The 17450-nt window shown below is 38.7% G+C and overlaps 1 protein-coding gene across 1 annotated transcript in view; it reads left to right on the top strand.

The window, feature by feature from the left end:
* Nucleotides 1–17450, top strand: part of LOC117811149 (protein FAM161A-like) — a 35197-nt gene that overhangs the window by 1236 nt on the left and 16511 nt on the right. The window contains exon 2 of the mRNA XM_034681239.1: nucleotides 3404–3486. The gene's annotated coding sequence lies outside the window, so the exon portion shown is untranslated. The remainder of the gene's footprint in view (nucleotides 1–3403; nucleotides 3487–17450) is intronic.

The raw sequence follows: 17450 nt of genomic DNA, 5'->3' as shown, positions 1-17450 counted from the left end.
CTGCAGTTCATCGAGGATCCACTTGAGGCTGGCTCTGGAGGCTCCGGAAACCACATACACACCAATTCAAAAAAGCTGATCTTTACAGGAGAAATAAACATGTTTACAGCCTGGTACAAAAGACAAGTGTAGTCTGGATAGCTCATTTCTCAATCGGCACACACTGTAGGGGGGTTGAATTTGTTTCTAAAGCGGCAATTTCGATGATATTGTGATTACAAGTCTTCCAATGAGAGGCACAGCTGCCTGCGGGAACACTAGCTGTTGGTTAGGAGGCTCTTTATGTCACAAGTACTTGACAGCAGCAATATGGCTGCCGCTGATGATTGGTCTCAAAACAGCGCTTCAGTAACAGATCATCACGTCACGGATACTACGTCCATATTTTATACAGTCTATGTGTGAGCATGATGTGTAAATTTAGCGTATATTCATATTCTGATTCAACTGGAAATGCAGAAAGTGTGTATATTCCCTTTAATCCTTACTGTATCATTATGTAACCTCATATGAATGAGCCTCAAAGAAACCACAATTTGGCTCTTTACATCATAAAACAGGCAAAAGAAAAATTAAATGCAAAAGAGGAGTATGACTCACCAAATTTACTTTTTCCATGGATACTTTTTGCTCCTCTTGACTGACTCAAGCAGTCTTTTGTCCTTTTGCAAAGCCAGAGAGAAGGCCTTACATGACAAGTCACAGTTTACAGATATTTGAAGTTCATTTTTGATCAGCTCTGTGCTGCATCTGTTTCTTTATTCAGACCATTTAATGGCCATCAGAGAGAAAATCCTCTGTGATTGGATGATAGACGGTGTGATTGGCACATGGTCTGCCACTGCCATTTTATCTGATCTAGGATCTGTAGAGTGCAGTCTGCTGAGTTAATAGTCAATATACGGGACAATTGAGGTCCTGTATGAAACAAACCAATTTAGCGGGATGTTATGTAAAGTTGGCAACCCCAGCAACAACCATCATGTGGGCGTCATTTTCTACAGGTGAGTGTGGAGGGTGAGGGTGAGTAAAACTCACGTTTGCAAGAATAAATACATTTCCCACAGAGCTTTCAAGTAATTGACTGCAAACAAAACAATCATTCCCATGTTGCCTATTTATAGTGCTTTGTTTTTAAGTGGTCGTGTTACGTTTGTTTAGAGCCCCCAAACTCTTGCCACGTGTTAGGCCTCATATTGGGCCATACTAAGAGCTAAAATGACACACTCAATAACTCATAAGCGGCTGTTTAACAATAGCTGATTGTTCAATTGATTCATAGTTGATTATACAGTTTAATATTGTATCATAATGTTACTATTTCTCTCTCTCTCTCTCTCTCTCTCTCTCTCTCTCTCTCTCTCTCTCTCTAATATAAATATATATATATGTATACAGTATATAGTATATATACAATTTTCTCTTCTTTTCTTGGTCTCATCGCCATGGTGCAGTACTTAATGTGCAATACTTAAGTCGCCAAACTGGTCAGGTGCAATATTCATGTAGTGCAATATAAGCTTGTTAGTGGCACTGACACTAACACTGACGTGAAGGGAACATTACTGGTGTGACAGTGTGGATCAGCAAGTTTTTTTCTATGCGTCTTCCTCTGATTGTGTTAATTGTCATTGTAAATTGTGCTCTTTGTGTGTTGTGTGAAACAGTATGATGTATGCATGGACTGTGATTGCAGCCACTGGTGGTACCGTGTCCAAGACAAATTTCCCTCAAGGGACAATAAAGTTTATCCACTATCTCCTCCTACCCCCAGTACCTTGGTTATCAAACTTCTTATTTAAACTTAAAGTATGGCCTAATTGATTGATATAAAGCACTTATGTCAAAACTTTGTAACTATCATATCTTTTGTACAATTTACAACCTGGACCACGGAGGTAGGCCACAACATTTTAACACAGTGAGCTTCCGGCACTGGGCATGATGTCAGAGGAAAATGGCTGCTGTATGAATGTGATCCAAAATATGTGACTATGGTCCTAAAACAGTTGGTAGACAAATGTGTGCCCCAAATATTGCAGACAATGTGATAAACTTCACTCTGCATGCTGTGGAGAAAAATTAAAATGACATAATGCACTGAATCGTTCCTTCCACATTACGCAGGGTGGGGAGCTGAACTTGAAAAGAGGATCTCTTTGTTGCAGGTTGCAAATAGTGTCAAGGCATGGAATCTTAAAAAATCTTAAAACGTTAATTAACTGCTTTCTGATCAACCAGCAAGTGAAAGACTTTGGAAAGGGAAAATCAGGCCATGCTTCAAGTCAAAACATTTCTCAACCAGTAACCGTAAAACAACAGCTACTGTTAAATTTCTTAACATTTTTCTTATCATATTGTGTAACACTATGTAATGGTAATTCTAGCTTGAATGATAAAATAAATGAAACGGATAATTAAAAAATGCATGGTATAACATCTTTTTTTGCAAGTCCTAATAGGTTCTGGGCCAGGCTGTAGTCTGGTCATAATGCTCAGCTAAGCTAACTGACTGCTGGGAGTGGTATCTAGTAAACTCTAGACACAAAAGTAAATAAATGTTTTTCTTATAATGTCAAACTTTACTGTTAATGGTAAAATGATAAAAAACAAACAAACATTTTCTCCATGTTAGCCAGAGTCACTTTAGTAATGGATGTAGCCCAATACTACTTTACCAGTTCACAGTTACCTTTACTGTCACATACAGTCTTGAGTTGAACAATGAAGTGAATAAATGGCTGGAAAATCACAAAAAGAGCAGTCTTCTTCATCCAACCCAAATCACATGAACAACTTATTTTAACCTCTAAATGGGTCAAATTAGATAATCAGAGGTTCCCTTTGAAGTTAGAACTGTCAACTGTGCCAGGATCCCTTCAGCAGCTCAAGCTCTCTAAAAACACAAATCAAGCTGTTTTTAGTCAACAGTAGCCATCCTTTTTCACATGGAGAATTTTGATAGTGAAAAATGAAAAGATCAATACCCCTCCTCTGTCTTTGCACTAACTACAGACTTTGACGTGAGTTCATCAATGCTAAAGGAGTATCCCTCCGGTCTTCACATACTGTACTTGAATGAGTCACTGATCAGACTGCCTTGCCCATTGTCTTTGTGTTTGCTGAATTACTAGGGAACTGCAAATGTCAACAGTCTGTGAACTGAATTGGACCAGTTACAATACAGCTGAAATGGAAAGGAACACTTTGGTAGAACAGTTTGTACCATGGCCTGTTTAGATAATTCTAAAACAGTGTTAAGTCATCTTGTTTATCATTATCATAAATAGTTTTTTTTCAAATACTTTTATTGGTTTAGCATGCCTTGTCCATGAACATCATGACATCATTGGTGTCTGGATCACTTATGCGCCCTCTGTTTATTTTCCTTTTTTCGTACCAGAGACTTCCGTGATAGAGAGTATACCAGACATTGCTGTACGGGACCAAACAAGAGGCACACAGATGGCAGTTTGGAAGTTTGAGGTATGTGTTGTGTGTGAGCTATGGGTGTGGGGTCTCAGAACAGTAGGGGGCCAGTCCCCAGGCTGTCCTCTTTTAATGACACTGACCACAACAAAGAGGGTCTGCTGTGTGGAGGACTGGGGGCTCTAAGTCCTTCTGTGTAACGTACCCACAGCTGGTCACCCCATGGAAACAATGGATGCCCATCCTGTGCTCATAAATAATAATCCTGAGGTTCACGTAAGATTATACAGTGCATGCAAGTCCCGGCACTACATTGTAAGTATTCAGCTTCTGTCCCATACTGCACTGTATACCTTGCAATGATACAAATATGTCTTTAGAATTTCATCCAAACAGTAAGTATACAGTTAAAGAAAGTATTTGCAGATACATTTCTGACAACATTCACATATAATAGTTCCAGGGAAAATTCTGTTGTGATGCAGTGAACACAGTTTCATAGCTGTTGAAGATGCACTCTTTTGCCATCTAAAAAGTGAGCTGCTTCCTTAACACTGGTGCAGCCAGTATACTAGTATTAAATGCAGAGGGAGGTATACTGGGGTACGTTATCCAAAAGATGGCCCTTAAAGAATCAAGCAGCTGCTTTGCTGCACAAAGCATGCTGGCTACATAGCGAAGCGGACCAGTCAAGCAGTGCCATTTCCCCTCATTAGGGTTATTGTCATACATAAAAATAAACATGGGTTTACCATTAAGCAATGAACTGAAAAGTGCTGGTTTGATTGAACCGACACTTCAATTTAAGACAGCAAGTAACCAGCAAAGAGGGATGGCGTGAGTCTCTATCAATTGTTCTCAGGCAGCTGGTTCATCTGAACTCACAACTATCAAGGCTACCATAGCCTGAGCTCAACTATAGTTCTGGTAGTGGTAAAAACAGACTTTGTCTTATCAGTGTTACTTATACTCTGGATTGTATGGTATTTCAGTTTTGAATAAACCCCTTCTAAGAAAAGAAGAAAATCAACCAAAGACGAATAATACTTACTTATTCCTTCATGCTGTTAGGCTCCTTTGTTGTCAGTAATCTTTTAAATACACTGAAATGAGCTATATCCTTGCACAAGGTGACGTGGTTCTTCATTATGGTGAACCCATCTGTTGTAGTTTATTAGAGATCAATGCCAATGACACTGTACCGCCATTATAAATGTACCCCAACTCTCCAGTTTGGATTTATCTATGGTTGAAATAGTTCCTACAGTAATATGTATTTAAACTGACTGATTGCTAGAGTATATTTCCTTGATTTCCTACTGTGGGGTTTCTTTTGGCTGAGCTAAGATATATACAAAAACAGAGTAATAGGGACACAATGGATCACCAGTACATCAAATGACACTATCCAAAAGGAAATTGGCTCCAGTCACTGATATTGACTTAGTTATCCTGCATGTAATTACCTTAGGGTGGTAATAGCCTCATTTGTCTCATTACTGTCATAAATGTGAATACATGAATGCACATACAGTCCACACCCTGCTGTGGGACAGGTTTGATTTTACATAAATTGAATTGTGCATTAACGTCCTCAGCCAATCACTGTCATCTGAGCAGAGCGCAGGCTGATAATCCTGTCTAACGATGTTAGCTAGACAGGATAGGATGACCATGGAGCAGCAGGGTGTGAAGAGGCCCAACGACAGCCAGGACTCAGGTGTCTCTTGTGTCTCTGCCAGAGTCTCAGGTGGTCAGTGAGGCATTGTTTGCAGTGTATGTGATCACCCAAGGGTGTCTGTAAAACACATTGTGGCTGTTCTGCCACTGCTGCCACCCAGCTGCTTGTGCACTAGGTTAAGTCAGAGTGGGACTTCCACGCACTGCTGGTAATGAGGTACAGGAAATTAGTAGGAGGAACAAAGCTGTCGCTGCACGCTAAACCTTTGGATGAAACAATCGATTCAGACAAGACATGCTTTGACAGACTGAGCTGTTTTCTTCTTGGTGTTTAAGATGTATCAGGTTTTACTCTTGTAAGGTTTGCTGACATCAGAATTGACTCAGAGGAAGACTTTCGCGAAACTAGATACGACATGGAACAAATGATGTGAGCAGGACAGATAATTTGCATTAGTGATAAAGTCTAGTCTTTTAACAACAATAATGAGGATGTTTCAGCCACACAGCTGTCCCATATGTTCCACATGTCCCACACAGAACATCCTTACTGTCACAAACAGGAGGACAAAGAGTTCAGATCATTGTGCAATGACAATCCCCTTGATTACTGATTTTCAGTTTGGAAAAGCAATATTCAATCAATCAATCTGTATTTATTAATAAAGCACCTAATCACACAAAGATCAGGTCCCTATTGTTTTTAATATTATTTACAGATTTCTTACATTAATCCATCATTAGCAACAATAGCTTGTTGCAATAAGTGTTTATCATGTCCAAAAGGGAGTGGTTCTCAAAGGGGGAAATGCAAAAAACTCTCTGAAAAACGAGGAAACTGTGGATAGCAAACCTTCGTTTATGGTCAGGAGGAGCAGAGTCGGATCATGCCCGTGTGTGTGGTGACCACTTTGTCCAGGGTAAGTTAAAGTAATGTATATATGCTGTATATATGTCTTTGTTTAAGTAAACTCCAGTTGAATTGACCGTTTAGAGTGGTTAACCTGCGGTAAGTAAACAAACATTACTGTTGATAGCATTGTGGCGAGGAGGACAATTCATATGGAAATGAATTGAAAAATATTCACGTAAACGTAACGACAATCGTTGTTGAGCACCTTGATACCCAGGTCGTGGACCCAACCACTCAAGAAAATTGTCAGCCTGGAGGCTTTTGAATGCCTTCATTTGCCTGGTGGTGTAAAATGAAGTCTGGAGGACGAGGTAGTTAGTGATGTCAACGGCTAATAAAGCTCGGGCCAGTTAAAAAATCTGAAGTCCTCATGAGAGGAGGATCTCTTCTGACATAATCCAGAATTTTTTTCGGTAGTGCTGTCTTATTACGATGTCTAGAGCAGCACAGTACAGGCTTTCCTCGGTTGCGTCCATTCTGAAATGTACTTCCTGATCCCCATTTGAATTCCACACGTCACTGGCATGGCGTTATTGCAAACGACCTATTGGTTATAGTGAACCAAATATTTCCCTTTAATTGGCAGAAACCTTGAACTAAACCAGAATCATTGGTGGACAGCTGTCTGCTGCCATATTTTAGTATTTGTGCATGACAAATTGAAATTCTTGCAGACTTGGACTCTAATAGAGTATTTGGCAGCTCATAATGCTTCTCTGGTTCATGAATTGAAGTGCCTTTTGTCCTTAAATGTAATGTGAGCTAGGTGCCACTCCATTCTAGATGATGCCGGTGATTACGGCCTTCAGAGTAACTGAGCCAAGACTCAGCACAATGCATATTTTCACAGATCAGCTAACAGCCAGGGCCACATACGCAAACCTTATCACTTCATCTAAAAGTAAACACACTTCCTTCCAAACATCTAGAGTGCAAGAATTTGCACAATTTATTCAAGATCTTGGATTTTACTATTCTATTCAGTTCAGCTCTGTGGAACTGTGTCACGCTGTGGAAACACTGGGTTTACCTGATCTTTCTCATGGCATGTGCACCTGCACTGTATCAGTGTTTTATGAGGTAATAAATCCACTGTTAACAAGGGAAACACGAGTTCTCTATCTTCAATCAGAGATATTAAAATACATTCACCGGCAGACAATGTTAGTCCAGCAGTTTTCTCAGAAGTGCAACAGTTTTATTTCCTGGCTAAGAGTTCTTTGATCGGTGGAGTGTGTAAAAGTTCAACAGACTTTATTAACCATCAGTCAACATTATCTTATCTTTAAAAAGCAGTAAAGTGCACTTAATATAGATTACTCACACAGTAACTACTCATTTAAAAAGTGATATTCTAAACACTGAAACAATATTCGTGTTGGTGTGTTTGACTTCACTCATGCAGAGGCAGTCGTAGAAACCCTTTGTTTACATAATAAAGTAGTTATTGTGCCAACATGTGACAACAATAGAAAATGAGAAACCTTAGAGCAGTGAAATGTTGCAGTAACAACACCAAACATGTAGGTACAAATGACACTCAAAAAACAATTTCCTGGCTTGTAATTTCTGCAAGCGAATGCTGAGAACCAAGGCTGACATCATAGAAAAATGTGTTTGCGTCTCAAGGAGGAAACCATCGTGTGGTGGTTGAAAAAAAGAAACGGTGAGACTTGCAAAATTCTATTTTAAGCTGTAGACGCACAAGCTGCTGAATATGCTCCTATTTGCAGACCTCTAATAAATTGTCTGACTAAGGTTAAAGTTCCTGTGTGTTGAGTGTTCAGTTTTAAATCAGTGAACAAGACATGAAATTAACAGTTCAAGTTAGTAGAAACAAGATGTGATCATGCTGATGAGGTGAACTTGTTTGTTTACAGTTACTTATTGACACTTTAAGCAGCAAAGGAGAAACATTATCATGGATTTAGATTTGTGTTTTTCGTTCAAAAGATGACTCTAAGTTGAGTTGTTGTTCTCTTTTAGCTCTATTTTTGGGCTCTACCAACAATTGAGGGAAATAGTATGACTTATTGGTTGTATTTTTGTATTCCATTGTTATAAAAATGCATGGCTTTTGTTGTTTAGGTGATCTTTGGGAGAAAGCCTAACACAACCTTCCAATAAAATTCCCATGGTCACAGACGTTATCTAACTCACAACAAATTTGTACTAAATTTGTACAAATTGTACTCTAGCTTTATTTATCTATTTTATTTTTATTTTTATTTTTATTTTTATTTTATTTTATGTTATTTTGTTTTATTTTTGTTTTATTTTTATTTTGTACTTATTTTGTACTTATTGAAACTTCTTTCTTGATTGTACTTATGTCTGGGTTGCTGTAACTACTGAATTTCCCCCCCGGGGGATCAATAAAGTAATATCTTATCTTATCTTATCTTAACAAACTGCTCTAAAACAGCGGTCGGGGGGCTCATCCAAGTTTATGATGGGAAATTCTGCAGACATCTCTGAGTAGCAAGGACATTGTTCATCTGAGTCAGGCTCTTAACTAACTATGAGATCTCAGAGGTGTCAGACACACTTAATAAAGAGACATCCTCTAACCTTCATGTGAAACAAAAAGGACACTGTGTCTGCAACAAGCAGTAGCTCAGTTGTATGTGCAACAGGTCAAAGTCATGGGAAAATGTCTGAGATAATGCTGCACGACGAATGGCACAAAATACCTATACATTAATTCTTTCATGCTAGCTACCATGAAATATTAGCCATTCAAGGGCTTTCACTTCAAGGAAATGCTCTAGTAGCATTATTGTGAACACTTGTGTAATTTCCTCTGTTTTCTACTAATACCAGAAAAAAAGATGAATATATATTTTATTTTTGTGTAAGTATATGTAAGACCCCAAAATGACAACATTTGATTATATCTAGGCCATTATAGTTCGATCTTATTGACATAAAACCAACATTTGAATATGAATCATCCTCATGCTTGTAAATGCAATCAGCCTAAAAGAAAATCAGACAATACAATTTAACATTTAACTTGATAGATAAAATATGAAAAATGTGACAAACATGTAAAAACTATTTTTGGTGGCTAGTTATGATTTCAGGGAGTTGGGTGGGTTTTCAAAGCTACATTACTCCTGAAATTCTGGCTGCAACCCTTATAGATATGTGGATACAATATCAACCAGCTGACCATACAGTACATTTACTTAATGATGTTATTGCACTGTAAAACTAGTTGAGTCTATTTTTCTCTACAAAAGTTATTTAGGACACCTGCAGAGAAATGCAACAGCTATAAAATCAAAAACACCCAATATTCTCAGTAAGTCAGTCCTCAAGTCCATATGAATATTACAAATATTACAAATATTACATTTAAGTTTGTACCTCAATACAGTTCTGTCATGAAACACCAACAGCTTTTAAGAGGAGTTTATGGGTGGGAAACTGAATTGGATTAAAAATCTGCAAGAGAACACAGTCATCCTCCTTCTGTGTCATCAAACCAAACATTTTGCAGGGAATGTACGCATGTATACTTTAAACATAGTCTGAATTAACTCATGAAAACTTATCTTACATCACGCAGCAAGTTGTGGCATTTAAGTCCAAAAATTCAAAATTCTGATAAGCTAGTTCCTTTTTTCTCCTCCAGTAACTCGGGTTTTATTTAAGGGGAGGGCTGGTTGAAATTCTTTGTCATTTGTCTGCTGGAGGTTTCTCTCGGAGCAACAATAGCAGCTTTGTTGCTCATGCACAAATCCTGGCAGCGATGTCCTTGAGTCCTGTGACTTTGGGTCCTGGGTGTCCGTCTCTTGGTTCCTCTCGCACAATCCAAGCCCTTTTTTTTTCTCTGACTGGTGCGGGTTGATCAAAAGGCCTGTAAGGCTATAGATAGCTGATGAATTATATCACTGATTAGACGAATAAGCCGGGAGGTAGATATGTTAGATATGATTATGTAAGAGATCATTTACAGTGAGCGGGTTGTTCTAGCAAACTGGAATCCTGCCAGGGTGAGGAGGATCCTAACACAAAGCTGGGAGTCAGGTTTAACCCTGAAGGAGTTCTTCATTGCCACACCTCAGTTTTTCTACCTTGTCACTGGCAGTCTATGACATTGTCTTTTCCATTTATAAGTTCACTCTTTCGCAGATGTTTTCATCTTTTTTATTGGGTTTCCCACAATAAACAATAGGTCATCAAATCAACTGGTCTTCCTTTGGTGTATTTATATGATTCCAGTAATTATCAAAGCTCTATGATTGGAGCTGCATCCCCGGCCTGTATTTCATAGCAACGGTCTGCTATTTAAAAAATAACAGTTCATTGTTATGACCAATCATATTTAAGACTGTGTGATAAAAACCATGCAATCATGGCATATAAAATAAATTCATACAGTTTAAAGTGTTTTGTGTTCTTAGTGGTCTTGTCAGTTGTTCTGGTGGAGTCCTCTGGTCAGGCTGACATCGGATGAATCTACAGGTCTTTGTATGGGAAGGATTTGGACACTACTTTGAAAAGAGGAGCCAAAGTTTGCAGCAGATTTAACCCCCTCCCCTTTGCAAAATTCCTTTAATTTCTTTTAACCTTTAGTGTGAAAGAACATTTAAAAAAAAAACAGAAGCAGTCATATAGGAGTGATAACTCATTCACATCAATCTTGTACATCATGATTACAAATGTCTTTTGAATCATTGTTTACCTCTTAATAAGTCACAACAAAGTTTAACTTACATCATAGAATTACTGTAATCGTGTTAGTATCTATCAGTGGATAAACTGATGAGTGAAGAAACATGTTGCTCAAATGGGCTGTGTGTACATGACAGTGATAAGGCTATTACCCAAGGCCAGAATGTGTTAAATTGTTAATCACTAGCTATGACAGCAGCTACTGTAGATAGTCAGCTCTGTGCATCAGCAGCACAGGATGTTCCTCTTTGGCGGATACAGTAGAAGCAGCTATCACGCTTGTATCTTGTTTGAAAGAGAAACTTATCCTACCATAGTGATGTTTCTGTTAATTGATTGTGCATATTTTATTTAAGATAACTTTGTATCTTCATATGTTTTCACAACAGAGATCAACCCCCTTTTGCCAAATTTCCGCTGTCATTTTCATTGGATTTTAAAAGGTCAGGGTAATTAAAAAACAGTGGAAAACTTAACAGATTTTATCTCTCACATTTGACCCGCATGGTCATGGGACACGATCAGATGCCCTGACGTGTGGAACTGCTCATGACTTTAGTTTTGAAGTGCTGCATGTGTGAGCCTGTTTTCGACAGTTTGTGGAACTCGTCCTCTTTCAAAAAAAGCCACACAGTGGGGTCAGACACAATGCTGCACAAAGAATGCAGAAGTGAAAGTCAAGTCAGTCATGTCATTCAAACAGACAGAAATATAACATGATCACCTCACAGTGAGCAGTTATCTGCTCCCCTTCAGATGTGCTGTGACAGTTTCAGATAAATGCATTAAGAAAAAAAGGAACTTCTACACCAAAGGAGCTCTTTGAAGTATGTGAAATAGATGTTACCACAGTGATGACACCCATTGGTTTGTATACGCAGCCTTGAGCATGGGATACTGGCCAGTGGCCACGTTGGTTAGTTGTTTAGAAGTTACCATATTTGGATGAAAGGGTAGTGCATGAGAGAAGTGGGGAGTCAGCAAACATACATTTCACTTGTGCTTTAAGAAAGGATGAGCGCTCAGTAGAGAAACCCACCCCACTATGCCCTCTGCTGATAAGTTTAGTCGCCTATCACATGGCTCCTCGTGCCCCCAAAGCCCAAAATAGTTACGACAGATAGGCAGCGAGAGCCAGCACATCACTGGGGTTATCCAGTGGACTCCTCCCTTCACTTATGACGAGCAGAAAACCACCTTTTAACAACCCAACCCATACAGTATTGCCATGTTCAATATACCCCAGCACTGTACATGCAATAGTACTAGACCACCTGGCCCCCTGGCAGCCCCCACCACCCAATACACAGCCAGAACAGTCTGCAGCAAGATGTTGGAAGACCAGGGTGGCAGATCCAAGATGAGAAGCCTGTTTGGACTAGAACTCGTCACCACCAGGTTAGGCTGTACCTATCCCCTACTCCCCCATTTTTGAGAGATATGAAGAGAGAAGAAAGAGAGAGGGACAAAACAAAACCTTGTGAATATTTTAATATTTTCTCATTTCTGTTTTGGCCCCCAACTAACATAGAATGTGGAATGTAGTAAACCGGCCTTGTCAGTCCTATCCACGTCAGTCGTCTGTCTGAAAATTTAAAGCTTACTGGTGAGTACTATAAAAAGTCACCCCCTGTGCAGTGTGCTTGAATAGAAAAATGAGCTGTCAGGGCCCAAACTCTTTTAGTAACAGACTGTAAACATGTTTATTTTGTTGTAATGGTGGACTTTTTTTATGGGTCCTAATGGTAATTTTGTGGCTTTTGGAACCAGCGTCAAGTAGACGCTCCATAAACTGCTGTTTGCACACAGAAGTTGTTCCATGTATTTTTTTCTGTACCAGATATGACCAATAGATTCAATGCAAAATGGTACTTTAATTTGTGAAAGAGAGATGTACTTTACTGTGCAAACTCAGCCATCTTTTTCTTGCTCTGTAATCAGATTGACATCAGGTTTTTATGTAAAAAACAGCTGACTGATGTCGAACAACGCATTAGACACTCTAGTAATAATAACAAACCACTTAAATGCATACAACATAAACTATTGAGCCAAAAACCTTTTTGTTAACTTACCATCAGAGGTGACTCATCCATTCAGATCCTATTTAATCCTGGCTGCTGGGGGCCGAGCTTTGAAATATGTTCTTTGGAGAATCTGAAATCTGTTCAGGTGTTACTGAGATGGATGTAGAGATTAAACGAGATAACAAGTTGCATCACGACTCAGTGATCAGCGATGACTCATATTGTTACAGGTTATTTTAGCCTGATGTGACACACAACTAGTATTTACTTACAATGCAAATACAACCCAGAGATAAGTCCTGTTGAAACTGTGAAATATGCAGAAATAAAACCCAATACTCACCATAGATGTTGCCAAGTAAACCAAATGTGTTTCCTTGAGCCAACAACAAATCTGATAGATTCATGCGATAACATGCCTGCCTCCAACTGATGCATCAAGGAAATCAACAGTAAGTTAAACAAACACTGCAGTTCATTTGCAGATCCTATTTAAACCTGATTTTTTTTGTAATAGATGACATTATGAAGCATTTGAGATGCAAACCACCTCAAGCTTTTTATTTTCCTACCAGTCCGATTCAGAGCCCTTAATTGTTGCTGATTTGGATAGGAAAATGTGGGTTTTGCATGCTTGCACTGCTTTCTGTTTGGTGAACTGTAGCAGAGAGGAAACATTTTCCATAGAGATTTAGTCATTCATTCTTGGTTAAAAGAGGGTTAATTTTTCAGTGTCAGGTGACAAATGGATTTCTAGGTACTAAGAAGCCAGACATTAGTTACACTTTATAAATATATTTAGATGTTACTCCAAAATCCATCAGCAAATGACGCAGTTTCTCAAAGATATACAGAAAAATAATTGAGTGACAAAACATTTTTACCATACAATGTGAAAGTCAACCTCACTGGGACAACATAATGTTTCAGGAAAATACCTTTCTGGCCTTCATCCCATTTTAACACAGTGTCTCAAAATCTTGTGAAAAAAATGTAAATATTTAGTTCCGCTATAACCACAGGTCTGCCACATTCTTGTGGACCGGATATCTCTCAACAACTACAAGAAAAAGAGATTCCCTGTTGTTGTTTTTTTTTATCTTTATACACCCAAATGAACCGCAGGCTTTTAATGCCCCAATTATGATTTTCTTTAGTGACTAATCCCCTCCTAAGCACTATACCCAGGACTTGATATCTGCAGAATCAAAGCTGAAACTCTAACTCTAACCAGTTTCTGATAAGGTTAGCTCTGCAGAACTATGGTGTTCCAGTTAGGTCAAAAGAGATCCAAGTTTGTGACATGGAAAACTGGTTTTAGGCTTAGGAGACCCAGCTTACTCGCTTCATGCTGCTGCTCCATGCTCCAGCCTTAAATCAGATTGTGGTTACATCATCATTAAAAGACTCATTTAGTAAAGCAGCCAAACAGGTTGGGCAGACCCTTAGCTGCGCGGCCATGCTTTGGGGAGATTAGAGTAGATGCAGCCCAGAAGCCTGGGCTTGATCACGTTAAATCAAATTAGCATTTTAGTCTTGGATGACTGTCTTTACTGGATTACTGGCTGGATTACTGACTGTTTGCAATGTCTAAATGGATCTAAATCAACACCGCATTGATTTATAGTGAAAGATATAAAAACAAATAAACCCAGATATAAATCATGTTATTAAAACAGAAAACCAATGTAGATTATTTCCTTACAAGTTATTTAAGCATAATTTGAACAAGTGAAATATCACTATCTAGCTGTTACAATTAGTTTGTTTCATCACATCAGATTTACCAATGTTAGCAACATCCTTTAGTAGGTGTTTTTAAAAGAATTCAAGCTGTCTTTAAGGACAGTTTCTTCAGGGGAAAGAGTAAACAGACACTTCAATTTCAACCTTTGCTGCCATTAAAATACCTCCTCATGGAGGAAATGCCTCAGACACAACCTACTGTAACCCCCAGGCTGCATGACACTGTCTGCATCTGTGGTCTTCCCACCCTCCTCAGAGCTATGCAGTTATCCGTGATGGGTCTCCACCACGGTTATCACGTGTGTTTCAAGAATGTCATTTGGAGACAGAGAGGGAGGAAAAAAGGAGACTTGTTTTTTAGTTATTTTAAGTCACTGTAGACTTGAAGCATGACTTTTTAAGTGTGTTCCTCTATCGTGTTCACTACAACTTACTTTATTGTCAAATAGCTGGGAGTGCCAACTGAATTTACCTTGTTGTGAGATGCATGAAGATAAACTAAAGCTGTGACATAACCAAATGTGTGCCTGCAGGCTAGAAGAGGTAGAGACTAGTGCATGCCAGGCCTTTGTGGAAGTTATAAAAAACATGGCATGGGTGTTGCAGTTGGCACGTGATGATTTCTTACCTTATCGTACAGTTATCTGAAAAACAGACAGACAACGGGCTGTTTGACGGTGATTACACAATGCAATGTGACAGTGCACCATCAAATGTCCCAGGGAACAACTACATCCTGAAACACAGGTTAAAAAAAAAAAGGTTTGCATTTATTTGTATAAATTTTTTTTGGCAAAAGAAAATGTAATTTTTTTTTATAAAAGGAAATCATAAAAAAATGCAGTGTAAGTGTAAGAATTATATCACAATTGTATATTTTTTCATTATTTTGATCAAAATGTCTCTTTTGTATGATATAAAAACACTAAGTGCACTTATAATGCCATACTGCTTAATTGATGTTCTCTTGGTTCATTCTTTGTGTTACTAAGATGACTTGTAGTTGAAGAAACCCAAACAGTTGGATCTGAACATGACGCTGACGCATTGTGTGGAGCGTGTATACATGTGTGTTTGGTCCTGCTGTTGTCTTTGAAACAGGCTCTCATGGGATCAACAAAGAAAATCAGCTCAGCCCTGTGCCCAAGAGACACCTGAGCTCAGGTGCAGCTACCAGAGACTCTGCTTTCATAATACACAACAACCACTCTGCGTCCCCTGTGACTGTGTGTCTGTGTGTTTGTGTCTCCTCACCTATTCCTCACCTGATTCATCACTAAAAGGCTGAGGATTATGAACAATGAGAGATCACTGAGACGTTATCACAACTGACTGGTTGATGTTGAAAACAATGAAAAGGGCCCGTGTCGAGCATCTGAATGATCAAGTTACGGCAGTAAATGTTTTACTAAACTCCAGGGTTTAGTTCATTCTCCACTGTGACATGCATAGAAACCTTAAATTAAACCTAACCTAAATCTAAACCATATTGATATTAATATTTGCTTGTTGTCTTTATTTATTTTATCGTGTTGTTTTTATTGTGTTTTTAACCTCTCTGTAAAGTGTCCTTGAGTGGTTAAAAAGGCGCTTTACATAAAAAGTATTATTATTATTAATACAGGTATGTTGGAAACTAAAGTGAGGCTCAAACCCCTTTCAAGCTCTAAAATAACCTGAAATGTTCAGCCTGTTTTCCCAATGTGAGAACATTTTGTCTTTTTCGCATGTGCCTAGCAAAGTATCCACAGCGTACAGCTAATACAAGATCAGAAATATGCGGAGACATACAAGAACATAAAAGAACACAAACAAGCAGAGACACGCCTTCATTTCTTCCTGAGGGAGAGAAAACGGGTTGGTTCTGTGTAGAAATCCAACAGTTTTATTTTGCCTCATTTTGCTTTCACTTCCTCAGAAAAGAACAAGCACAACCCTTCCAGCAGCTGCCTTCAACTTTTTTTGTCCTTTAAGCAGACAGTGCCAAGTGCATGCACCGTTTTTTAACCGCTGCATGAAGCATTACTTCTTTTTGCCTGACAGCTTCAAGCATGAAAGCGGTGAAAGTAATGTGATGCAACAGCTCATACATGGCACAATGATCAAATTACATCACAATGCATCTGAGCTGTCAGGGAAACATGTACATGAGCTCCATCATTAAAGCCACTTTGAATATGCCTCGAGGCAATACATTTGGAGGACTAGACAAACCTGTCTGTGTCTGCCACTTTACATTTCTGTTTTTCTTTCACTGTCTGGATGTGTACTCAGATTCAAACACTGTGGGACACACATTGAAAGGGTTTTAATATCATGATGCACGTATAATTCAAGAAGGGTTTATCTGCAGCCCAAAAGAGAAGGAAGCAATGTAAATGTTGAACATGTATTTATGGGAGCAGTATAAGTGGGTATGTGCTTTGTGCTGCTCGGTCTGATCAGTGAACAAGAGTTGTTAGTGCAAACTGCTCATGTTATTTTTGTTAGTGATATTTTCTCCCTGAAGTCAAACCGCAGAAGTCAAGTAACAATGCAAACAGTGGCCCATTTTGGGGGTGAAAGACATACACAGGTGTGGTTGTACATTTAGAATTTTTTTTTACAAAGGGGGTTAATCTGTTGCTGGACAAACTGCTAGAATAGAAAAGTCAAACTAGGACATAAACTAGGAGTTTATCCACTTCTTGGATATTGCCATAATCTGCAGCAGCCTCATAACCTGCCTACTGTCTCTGTGCTTTTGGGACATATAGAATCATCCATTGCAGCCTCGAGTACTGTATATTTCCTGGTATTTTCGGGCAACAAATAGAATTTTTAAAGTGAAACAGATACAGGCAGTCATGAGTCAAAATATATACTATATATTTAAAAATGTCTTCTCTTATTCTGCTCAGGCTTATCCCAGGCATAAATCTTAAAGCTCCAAATGGGTCATGTAAACCAAGGGAAACGGAAAACAGAAATCA

This window comes from Notolabrus celidotus, chromosome 4 (assembly GCF_009762535.1).
Source record: "Notolabrus celidotus isolate fNotCel1 chromosome 4, fNotCel1.pri, whole genome shotgun sequence".
NCBI lineage: Eukaryota > Metazoa > Chordata > Actinopteri > Labriformes > Labridae > Notolabrus > Notolabrus celidotus.
Note: the sequence above shows the minus strand (reverse complement) of the source record. Positions and strands in the feature narration are given on the sequence as shown.